This window comes from Chlamydotis macqueenii, chromosome 8 (assembly GCF_036417535.1).
Source record: "Chlamydotis macqueenii isolate bChlMac1 chromosome 8, bChlMac1.mat, whole genome shotgun sequence".
Lineage (NCBI taxonomy): Eukaryota > Metazoa > Chordata > Aves > Otidiformes > Otididae > Chlamydotis > Chlamydotis macqueenii.
The window spans coordinates 13,489,055-13,501,645 of NC_141563.1; positions in this window are offsets into that span (position 1 = coordinate 13,489,055).

Genomic DNA, 12,591 nt, shown 5'->3' on the forward strand with positions numbered 1-12,591 from the left:
CGCGCTCTCGCCGACGCAGGTGGGCAGAGCAGACAGAGGCTTGTACAGGACGGCACTGCCTGGCTCACTCTCGTTAGTGCCTGGCTTGCGCTCGTTAGTGCCGCAGGCTGGCTGCTGCCCGTGGAGAACTCGGCAGCATCCATCCGCCGCTGGCCGGGGGCACGGTGGGGAAAAAGGGACCGAGAAGAGATTAGGACCTCATGGACCACTGGAGCGAGGAAAACTACCGCTCGGGCACCAGAGGCTTTGTTGTCTTTGTTTGCTTTTACCTGGGAGAGGAAGGGCTGTACTACAGCTTCCCTCCTTTGAACCTAAAAAAAAAAAATCCCCAACCCCAGTCCTCGTCAGCTGTGCCGAGGGATGGCATAGGGCTAGCCTGAGCCTGAGCTTTTAAAGATGGCATTGCATCAGGACAAGCAGAAAGTGGGCTGCACGTACCCAAAGCACCAGCATTGCTTAAAGCTCAGCCTCCTCCCTCTCATTCCCATTATCCGGGTCATGCCGACACGGGTCCAAAGGCATGGCAGGGCTGTTGGAGGGTGTGGAAAGACACTCCAGCCATAACACCTCCCATTTTTGCATGCTGCTCAGAATGCTGTGTGCAGAGCTGCCTGCAGCCCCTGACACTGCTGATCTGCTGCAACGACAGACCCAAACAGCCGGGGATTCAGGGATCTAACGGTAATCCTCCCCGAAGGGGCTCCGGTTCCTCACTCCGCAGATTTTTACAATGCGCTTTTCTCGAGCGTCACGTGCTTAGAGGCGCGTGCCCCTTCGGAAGGAGGAGAGACCTTTGTGCCTACTGCCTTTGCCAGCTTTTTTAAAGATCCCAAACCTCTTTCCCCCTTCTGCTTCCCCCTTAAGTTTCCCTGAAACCCCCCGGTCACCTGTTTACTGCAGCTCCCTACTCTCAGGTTTCCCACTGATGATTTCAGAGACCTGGATATCTAGCCACGTTGCCAGGTCCGTCTCTATCTCTAAGTGACTATATTCAGTAAAACATCTTCAAGACTCACCTGAGATCCCACACACATGTAGGAATGGACCCAGTCCTCCTGAGCCAAAATCCGGCACCCCAACGGCCTGCCTGCTCAGCTGGCCTGGGGACATCGGGGCCCAGCTCCAGGAAACACCTCCCTCGTCGGCCCCTCTGCCAGGAGCCGTGAGAATGTATTTCAAGTCACAGGGTGCCATCAGCCCTGGAACAGAAAATGTCTCGCTGTGGATCTGTAGCTACAGACGGCTTCTCCAACTGTAGCGGCAGATGCATCGGCCCAGGGGACGATCATTTCAGGACCTACAACCAGGTATCCTTATTCCCACCATAAGAGGAGTAAGAGGGTGAGATTTGCTGCTAGGTGACAATCCTGACCATTCCCCCACCACGGAGAGACCCCAGCAGCGCTGGGGAGCTGGATCTCTTTAGGCTGCTGGAGTAGGGAGTAATATCACTGCATGGGCACGTGTTTTCCAGCCCCATGCATCTCGGTTACTTGTATCACTGATAAAGTACCCAGAGCCTCAGAGGATGCAAGTCAGCTTTCTTACTCCCCGGGGCTGGGAGATATCCAGGTGACAGCTGGGGCTGTTTTTAACGCAGATATACTGCGGTGCAATTTCCCAGTACGTTCAGGGGGACAGAGGTGAACCATCTTCGGGGAAAATAATACCCCTATCTGCATCTTCCAGGGAGCGAGGAGCCATCTGCTCTGTGCCCCACAGCGTGCAGCCAACTTCCCAGTCTCCAGGATGCCTCCGGCAGACCCTCCAGCATCCTCACAGCCACGCACGGCTGGGGTCTAACATTCCTGGGAAGGAAGAAGAAAAACAAAACAAAAAAAAAGGACGAGGCTCCTCGAATGATTTTGCAATACGGTGTCCAGGACTTTGTGGGGTCCTGCCACTCACAAAGGGACAGGGCCAGTGCCACTGCCTGCCACCAGCGTGAAGGCTTTATCTGGGCAGGGACGGCTTCTTCCCGGGTGAGCCAGCATTTCCAGCTGCGCGTGAAAAATTGGAAGGTTTGTTTTGCATGCCTGCAAATGCCTAAACTTAGCAAGCAAGATGTTAATTCGTGAGGGGAAAATAGGCCATATTTATGTAACTGGGAAAAGCTGCAGTGGAGGCTACGGATCCAATGGGAGAGGAGCGTATGTTCAGGGCTAGCAACAAACACTTCTATTCACTCCGCTTCGGCGAGAGCTCCAGTAACTGCATATTCATCGCCCGACACCCCGGAGAACCGGCTCTGAGGCTTTGCAGGCTAAGAATAGAGGTCTTGTGGTGTTTGCTGCTCCACAGGCCAGGTTTTGTCCGGGATTAGAGGCACCGGGGTGCGGAAGCCCAGCAGAACGAGCACTGCAAACGACAGCATCTATGTACGCTCGTGAGCGGTGCGGGGCTTTGGGCTCGGCAGGGGTGGGGAGCACTGAACAACGGGCAAATTCATTCACAGCCACGCAGGATGGCATTAGTGCCGGCCCTGTGCTCCCAGAGACAACATCCCCCATGTTTCACCAAACACAACTTCCTCGTGCACACACAAAAGCCAAGCAGCTCTGGAAGCAGGCAGCCGGAGCAGCGCCAGTACTGAAATTAGCAGCCCATCCTGGCTGGAAAGTCTGATGGCTTGGATTCACCTCAGGAACCCTTTACCTCTGGTAAAGCCCTTTGTTGGCTAAACTGGGCTTGCAAATGGCAGAAAAGGCAAATATACTTCCCCAAAGGGAAACCAAGAGAAAAAAAGCATTTCATTTTGGCTGCTTGTGTAGCCTCTGATTCCGCTAGTCCCTGTTCCTGCGGCCGTGCTCCTGGATACCCTACCTGAAGAGAGCAGGAGATGATTTCCAGAAAGGACGGTCACCCAGGGCTTTGGACGTCTGTAAGCAGAGTCCAAGCCAGGGGCAGTACTGAGTAAAGGCAGCGGCTGCAGATGGCTGTATTGTAACTTCTGTGTGACTGCAGTCCAGCCCGGGAGGTAAGGGAGACCACCACACCTCAGGGGACCAACAGAACAAAGGCTACGACCAGTATAAAGTGTTGTTTTCAAATAAACAGAGAGAGAAGTTAGTTTTTTTGATATATACAAAGAAAAGCTCTGCAAAACAGACTAACCTCCTGAGAGAAAGCATAGTCTCTGGAGAAGGTCTTTCTTGGTAAAACACCGGGTAACAGAGAACTCCTTTGGGAAAAGACTCAAGACAACCTCTCTCCTGAAGTAAATGCCCCTGGGAGCAACAGTTTTCCTAAAGCATTTCTGGATTAAAAAAAAAAAAGTCTTAAAAAAACCCTGCTATTAATTCTGCATTTACCCTGCACGCAGAGCTCAGAGGTGAGCCATCATCTTCCAGCGCTCCTTCCTAATCACAGCCGAGAAGGATATAACAACGTTCCTGCTGCTCTCTCATTTCCTTCGGCTGTTGCTCACCGCTCACTCAAGCTGACCCGCTGTCAGCGGCAGCTCTGCAAAATGTGTTGTGGAGCCGTACTCCAGCTTTGTGGTGCACAACAACAAATATGCAATGAGATAAAGCAAACAATACAAGAATGGACTTTCACAGCTACCTGAATATCGGTATCTGTCCCTCTTGGACGACATCAATACCTACTAAACAAGACGGAGCAATCGAATGTAGAACTAACTGTCCAAGCACACCGGCATCACAGATCAACTCTGCATGGGCCAGGAATCAAGCTTCAGGACAGAACCACACATGACTCCAAAAAGAGAACCCAATTTGCTTTCCCTGCTTGCAGACAGGAGGAAACAGCTTTTCTGTAGCACGGAGAATCATTCGACACCTACGTCACGAGGCAGCAAGCAAACAGAGCTGCTCTTCGCTGGTCCGGAAGCACAGGCTGGGGATTACAGCAGCGCGCAGATTCTCTTCAAGGGCACAGCTTCAAATCCCCAAAATCAGGTGTTGGAGCTGGGACCACACCATGCTGAGCGGAGCGAAGAGGCAGCAGCGTGTGTTTTGCTGTCTGCGTGACTGTTTCCACCCCAGCGTGGTGTTTGCTGTTTCACAATAGGACCAGTTTGTTGACTCATGTTTGGCTTGTGACCCGCTATAAACACCAGCAGTTTCTGCTGTCAGAACAGCCGGTTGTCTGCTGCGGGCTACAGAGCTGGGGGTTTTTTTCCCAAATTCAGCAACCTGCATTTATCTTCATTGCATGGCATCCTAGTTTTTCCATGACCATTTCTGTATTTGTCAAGGTTTGAATCCCAGCCATATCCCTCTCCCAGTAGCCTACAGATTCTCCAAATTTGTACTAGTTTTGTTAAGAAATATACAAAACTACAATTTCTATTCACCGTCCAAAACTGAAAGAAATGTTCCCAGGACAAGCACCTGAAAATACATGTTTAATTTTTTTTTTTCCCCCTGAGTAGCATCATCCAACCACTTTGTATCCAGTTTCATCTAGAGTCACATTAGGGGTGATCATGCCAAAAAGACTTGGTATTTGTCACGTACTGCCTCTCTCCTAAGAAATAAGACCTTTTAATCTTGTCATAGGATGATATTACTTTGGTTTGAGATTAATTTCCTCAAAAAAAACTACATGGTTTACTTGTCCAACATTTTCATATTTTTTCCTCTACTCTGAGCAGAGATCTCACTATTTGTCATTATCGCCAGCAGTGCTAGTCAGCACTTCTTTTTCTTGCACTTTCTAACAACGACTAGCACAAAAAAAAATAAAGCATTAAGCATTTTGGCGTTCTTGATATTTTTTTCAATAGGTCTTTCTGTTCCCATGATTATCCTACTTGCACATTAATAGTACGAGGAGTACTCATTTGTCGCGTTTACCAGGACTACTGAAAGGCAGGGTTGTCACCATCATAACAAGTATTTTTTACATTAAGGGGTCATGACAAAGCAAAAAGCACTTGTTTTGCCGGCTTAGAGATATAAACAAATCCCAGTGTTACAAAGGGAGAATTGTGGTTATTCAGGTAGTAGTGGCACTTTAGGTCGCTGTCACCAAAAGCTCGCTCCCTTTGCTCAAGAGGCAAGCTCCGAGTTAGGCAAGCTGGAAGAAACCAAACTGTGATACTGAGATAGAAACCTGGGGGAAAGAAAAATAAATCTCATTCGGCCATGCAACCTATGCAGGGCAGTCCAACACACCATCTATCCAACATTACTTGAAATGTTATAAATGGCAAATGGCAACTCAGAATGCCCTGAAAAAAAAAGATTTGGAGAAGCACATGGAGCTGCCAGGAGGCACTGCCTCCTGAAGTCCCCGCGTGTGCCTGCAACAGGGACCACAGTGACTAAGGGAATCGGATGGAGTCATCCACAGCCAGAGAAGAAAATTGAGACATCAGCATGAGCAATCCTAGCTCCAGGGAGGAGGGAAAAAACACACAAAACAAACCTACAGCAGGTCAAAAGCAAGGTCAAGTGAAATGCAAGAGCTGCCAAAGAGGTCATAAAAGTATTACGCCCAATTAGAAACATTCTGCTGTTCGGTAGCATCGTGTTCAAGTCCTGACTCTTGAAAGCAAGGCAAGTTAAGCAACTCACCCTCCTGATCACCCTCATCGTTTCTTCTTTCACGACACCAAGGTGGACACAGCCTTCAGCAGACTTCGGTGAGGCTTCTCCTCCTTGGTTTTACTCATGCTCCAGGTAATAAACGAATGCTATGCACTGACTTCCATGTTAGTGCCCTTTTCTGTTTATGAATTTGTTAAAATGCATGAAAACCCCCCTATAACTGCACATGATGTGATGTCTGTTCTCCATAAGAAGATGCATCATGTCACAGAAGATATACATAAGCACACACTGTGCACTTCCAGCTTTTATTTCACACCTCTGTAAAAGGCTAAGGAAGAAAGCGGCCATCTACTTTATGATGTCAAAGGCAACAGTAACCCCTAGGAACACACACACAAATCTTCTGTGTCACTGGCTATTTAAAGAGCAGCTCTAGTGTTTCCTACTGTTGCATGGTAGATTCTGATAATTTGGGCACTTTTCAGTATTTTTAACTCTTTTAAAGCAGGAGCCACAAGGTGGCAGCATGAATTAACTGCACATTATTTTATTTCAGTCAAGCTCGTTCCCATCCATATTCTCCAAACCTCAGGCACTTATTCCTGTTCCTCACCTGAGCTGCAGCTGCTGTTTATGAGACTACGCAGTGTGCTGGATCGAAAAACTGGTCCCAGCTGAAATAATGAAGGTTTGCTCACTGGGCATCCCTCCAATGCTTTGATCAGCACTGCCAAGGAAGCAGCGAGGAGCAGAAAGAGGGAATGTAAATGACTTTGACATGAAGAAAAAAGTCTGCAGGCTCACCACGTAGATTTAAACAGAAAGTAGTTCAGGTAGCATTAATAAAATTATAAACTTGCAGAAATTGCCTTTCAGAGCGTATCATTCCAGCTGAATGTCATCCTGACTACAAAGCATCTCTCTGTGTATTAATTTAGTCAGCAGAGTTATTTAACTGGTGAGTCTACACTTAATGGGCGTTTATATCCATTACTATTTACCTCATCTTCCACAAATTAAATTAGTAACAGCATGCCAGTTATTTTCTTCACGTGGCTCCTGCAACTGCACTGAAATCAGCAAGCTATCTCCAAAAGCAATTGTGGGCAGAGCTTGCTCCTGTATATTTCTGCAGTAGCTGTGCTAAAATTATGTTTTTCTGTTAAAAGAATCTTTTTTTTTTTTCCCCTCTCAAACATTGCCGAATCTGTCTTTGGTTATACAATATTAAGAGTGAAAATATGACACGGGAATTCATGGCTTTATGTGTTTTCACTTTAAATTCTATTTAAAATATCATTGGGATTTTTACAAATTGCCTTCCCTAATTGCTTTTTTTAAGTTTTACTACAAATACAACATAGTACTTTTTATTTAAACTCCAGCCTTTTTTCTCTGTAAAGAAGTATGGGAGGTTAGAGAGGAGTTAGCTTTTTACGTGAGCTGTTACGGTATTCCCGGGATGCTCCCTCTGGGACAATACCCTGTGTGACCTTGAGCTAGTCAGCCTGTCATCCACCCACCTCTCCTATTTGTTCTCTGATATGTTTGTACAGAGCCACAAAAAAAACAGCATTCCACCATTACCAGGGGCTGTATCACCCAGGAGAAATATCACATCCATTCTGCTCTGGACACTGTTGTTTCACCACTCAAAGTGAAGTGATGCTGTTTGAAAGGATTCCAGTTGCTCAGTACCACGCTACTCACAGCCCTGGCACCATAATTGCTGTCAAATTACTTCTGTTCATGCTATAAAAAAACCCCAAACAACCACATTTAAGCTTTTCTTTTACAAAATCGTACTGGATGTCTTTTTCTTTATACACAAATGAAGATGTAATGACAAGAAAAATTGAATAGATGACAAATGAGGAGCCTGCATTTCAAGGGACAGCATCAAAGAGCTGAAGCCTTCACCTGCAATTCTCTTCAAATTGCTAAGCAAACAAGCAAAATTCTCAGGACAGAGTGTTTTAAATCTATCACTCTCTAAATAGAGGATAATATTTAAAAATCCAATAGCACACTGAGATTGTTGTTCCAGAAAAAAAAAAATGCCACTCTACCTGCCCCTTGTACTAACTGTTCCCAGAAGTGTTTTTGTATCACTCACTTTGATATACACCTGCTACTTGGGAAAGCACAAAGTGTTGCCAAAGCTCGCTCCTTTCTTTTTCAGGTACGTTGTGATCTTTCTGATAATTTTATTTTTTTTTAAATATTAACTGAAGTATGCGGTTAATGCTAGTTTTTGCATCAACAGAAGTTATCTAGTACCTTTATACAGTACAAAGCAGAAAGTGAAGGCTGACAAATATAAACAGCAACACATGTGGGGGAAGAGAAAAAAAAAAAAAGGCTCCAAACAACCTACAACAGCATCAACTTTTGGCCACTTCAGCTGTCGATGGGTGTACAGAAGGTCACAGCTGGTAGCACAGGAGGTATGCAGTGATTTCCACAGCAAGGCAGGTGAGATAGCCCAAAACTCTAAATTTGAAAATTCATGTGGTTGAAAAACAGAGGATACAAGTTTGTGAAGTTATGAGCAGAATGGAAAATACAGAAGGAATTTCAGTATTCATTCTTTCTAATAACCTAAATGTGAAGGCACCTTATGAAATGATCAGAGGGGAGATTTAAATTAAGCAAGAGGAAGTACTTTTGAGAATAACACATGATTTAAGAGCAGAACTCAAGGCTACAGAAATACAAATACATTTAAAATATGACCAAGTTAATGCAAGAACTGTCCATAACATTTTTCTTCAACTCAACTCTAGCATTACAGTAAGCACAAAGACTATCGAAACATAACAAGAAAGCCAGAGCCTGATGGATTATTAGAGGCAAATGTAACCAATCTAGGCTGAATAGATCTGTCACGGAGCTCTGTTTGCTGTAAAATTGTGGCTGGCACAGCTGGTGACTGCATGTAATCAACATTTGTTAATTACATAAAACAATGCTTTGGAAAAAAAACAAAAACAAAACCAAAAACTCCTAAAATAAGAGTCCAAATGTTCAGAGGTGAAGTCACGTGAAGCTTACACGAGGGACCTTCTGTCTGGTACCGTTGAGGTGGCTGTCAGTTGTCTCTGCCTTTGCTGCTGCTGCTACCACACGAGCCAAAGAGCGCACCAAGCATCCTCACGAGGCGGCTGGTGGCACGCACTGACAGCAAGCAAGCACGGGCAAACCACATCATTGTGCAAGCAACTAAAGGTATAAAAGCAGGGAAAAAAATAGAAACCCTTACATTTGGGAGAATAAGCTCTCCTTATCCTTCTGCTCTTGAGATTATAGCCTCTTTTTCTGAGGCTGCCTGTGTTCACCAGATGCTGGACATCGGTGCAGCATCACCCGAGGCCACACCTGCTCCACTCCTCCCAGTGGGAGATGCCTGTGAAATACAGGGCAGCAGAGTCACAGCCTTCCTAGCGCTGGAGATGTACAAAGCACCCCCCTCCTGCTCACATGCAGCAGCGTTGGGTCTGGCACACAACTCTAGCTCCAGGAGTAGCTTTGTACCCCCAAGCAATGTCCTCTGGCTTTCACCGCACCAAGTGTCCTTACATCAGGTCGGAGCTAAGGTCCCTGTGCAGAAGAGAAGTGTGCACAAATGCCCTTCTGTCAGACTCCAGCTACAGGACTGTGATGATACAGAGCAGTAGCTCTCCCCTTTTCCCCATGGGGTAAAACAGTGGGTACAAATCCAGTTGCAAGCTGCTGAAATTACTCTCTGAAAATTCCTGCTGACTTGTTACAAATTAGAATGGTTTTGTACAGCAGTGGTCTGTTTTGAACAGAAATGGAAATGAACCAGCACCCTGGACCCCTGGGTATCTGCAGCATGGGATTACACAAAGCTGCTGTGAAGTTATATTGGAGTTTAGCTAACTCCAGAGATAGATATCAGCACAATATAGGATTAGACTCCAGCTTGAGTTCTCAAAGCAGTTCCTATCTTTATGGCAGCTTATACAAAAACCCTTGCAGCCAAACTCACCCAAGCCATCTGGGATGGTTGAACTCAAACGTTGCAATCTCTCCCAAGCTTGGCTCAACCTGGAATATTCTCATAGGAATATTGGAAACTTTTCAGAAAAAACCCAAACCCACACTTCGGCTGCAGAGAATCCCATCAGCATGCTACATTCCTGTTCTAGAAGTGAGGGAAATACTGAAACACACCAGAAACTTCTCTCTGCTGTTACAAAAGGGCAGTATAAACTTACTAAAGGGTTGTTCCCTTTAAATCTATTGACACATACACAGAGCCAGTTCCCCTACAAGCAGGGAATAAACTGTCTCTGCATTTTAGCAGTGTTCTGTTCAGATCTAATAAGAAAATCAGCAAGCTGGTGGGGTTAGAGCACAGAAGCCTTACACACAACTCATCCTGCCTCCTCCTTGTACAATCCCACTGCCCACCCTACTGCTGACATCCCATGTATGCTAGTCATTAACTTCTCTGGAGTTGAGAAGATCATATCAAGGAACACATTCAACCACCACAAGCTGATCTGTACCACTAAAGAACCAAAACAAATCCTCGGGCAGCACCAGTGTCCAGCCAGTGATTCGATTCCCAACAAAGCCAATTGCTCCGGGCAGAGTAGCCAGAGGCTGGGCAATTCTCTTGTCCATCATACACACACACACACACACACACACACACACACACGTTGAAAAGCAGTTGAGGTAAGAGCAGAGGAGTCAAGATGACACGTGGAAATCACCGCAGGAATCTGAAGACAGTAATGAAACGGGTGTTGTTACCAATTTTATGTGCATACATTCTGCAGCATGGGAAGCTGCTCTGTGCGCCAGCGGGGTGCTTCTGGTAACAGCTGTCATTAGTACCTCCAGCACAGGGAGGAGTCTGCGTATTCCAACTGTATTACTGCTTGCTCTTCGGACAAAAAGGAATAGTACAAAGGCACTCTCAAGGACTTTGGACTCTCGTTAAGTTGATGAGGATTTACACTGCCAGTTTGGCCTAGAGACTGCTGCTGCATGGGCAAGGAAAACAAAAAAACAAACCATGCAGCAATATGGATTCATCCACCTTTTCTGATACACCACACCACTAATGAAAGGTTACTCAAATATTAACTCTTACTAGAGAAGTCCAGGACCTTCTGGCACAGCTGACATAGCAACATTTCTCCATAGGTTTGCCTCACACAGGAGAAAGAAAGGAAGGTAGAAGCAATGAGGGCTCTGTAGAAGCTTGCAGTTTGTGGTTATGCTGTAGCTTATATTCAGCAGGTGTTTGTGATGGAATTGTGCTGAAATGTAGCAGTGGCTTTAACAGCTGTTTTCAGGATCACAGGCCAGCAGCTTTTCTTCAGCAAACAGGAGATACTGGTTTGCAATGACTGCCCCTTATTTCCAGGTAGTTCATTGTAATGCCTGCCTACTCTGGCTTCTACCAAAACATGCAGCTTGGTATGCCAACCGGATTGTGCTTTAAAAGTGACTCTCTGTAGGTAAGGCTTTCACAAGCCCAAGTAAAACCTTACACAATGCTCTATAAAAACCAAAACAATTAACGTCTTCTCTGTGGCAACACCCACACGACCACTGGCAAATTCACACACTTGTACTGTAAGCCACCTTCATTCACAACTCCAAGCACAGATGGTTTGCATAAATTTGGGACACGTCTTTTCCACTGACCTAATTGTGGCAGGACTGCAGCAGCTCAGATGACGTTTTGCTGCATTTTTTTCATTGTGGCTAATCGTGGCTGTCTCACACACTTAAAACTGCAGTAAGTCCTTAATATAGCAGTGGGTAAACAAACATCACACAAAACAGCTTGCACAAGAGAGGGATGTGTATGCCTCAGAGACAGCCTGCTCACATGCTTTAACAAGTGCTCTCAAGAAGGTTCCAGGCAATGTTATATTTCTGCTTAAGCCTCTTAGAGCATCAGTTACCCTTCGAATGCTTGATGATAATCCTAATTTAAAGAACTAGGACTCTTTACATGTAAATGGCATTTGCCTTTGCAAACCGTTACTAACTAAACAGCACCCCTTTTTCACAGTTAGAAAAAAATTCAGCACGTTATGATTACAGTTACAATAAATAATAGTCTGGAGAAAATTAAGAGCTTCTCAGAACTGTTATTTTCTGTGATTCCATATCCTTAAACAAGCCTCTGACATCCTTGCTTTAGGAACACAGGTGACCCTCAAGAAAATTCCACACAAATCTTAATGTCACTAACAGTAAAGAAACTAAATAGCAAAATCCAGCATCCTCTAAAAAAGCAGTCTGAATATAATACATAAGCTTGTAGTAGCTGTATTCCACATCACCACTTAACAAGTTAATGGAACAAAATAGCTGGTATAACTCTCATAAGGCGACTCTTCCCTCCCACAAAAACAAGAACAAAAAAATAAATGTCTTTAACATGGATCTGCGTAGGGATCCAATTTTCAGCTCAGCTTCTCTCTGAAAACTGATCCTCAGTCCATTACTGACAGCTTCTACTGGAGGGGGCGAAGGGAAAAAAACAAAACAAAACAAAAAACAACGCCAAAAAAACCACAAAACAAACAAACAAAAAACCCAAACAAAACCAAACCAAACAAAAAAAAACCCACCACAAACCCAAAAGTGAATTAATTTCAAGATCAAAATTAACAGCTTATACAAGAAAAAAGTTAAGGAATTCAGTGTTGGCTACAATGAATGTGAACACAAATCACGGACTGAAAGGATTTAGGTTTTCTTCTTACACACATAACTCCATCACCTTATAATCTGCAGAGCAGAAGCAAGTCAGCTCTACTGTTACTTGTCTATGGATGGTACTTTTTGCCTGCATAAAGCACTCAAAAAAAACCCAAAACAATCTTAAGGAGAAGAGCCACCTCTCTTGCTGTTTATCAGAAGGACAGTCCAGTATTTAAAAAAAAACACCAACAGTCTCCACCACTATGTAATGTTATCATCCCACAATGTGGAGACTGAATTAGCTGATAACCCTTGGAGCAGCCCAGAATCTGCAGGACAGGATCTCCTGCAGAAGGCAGGAGTTCGGTATCAG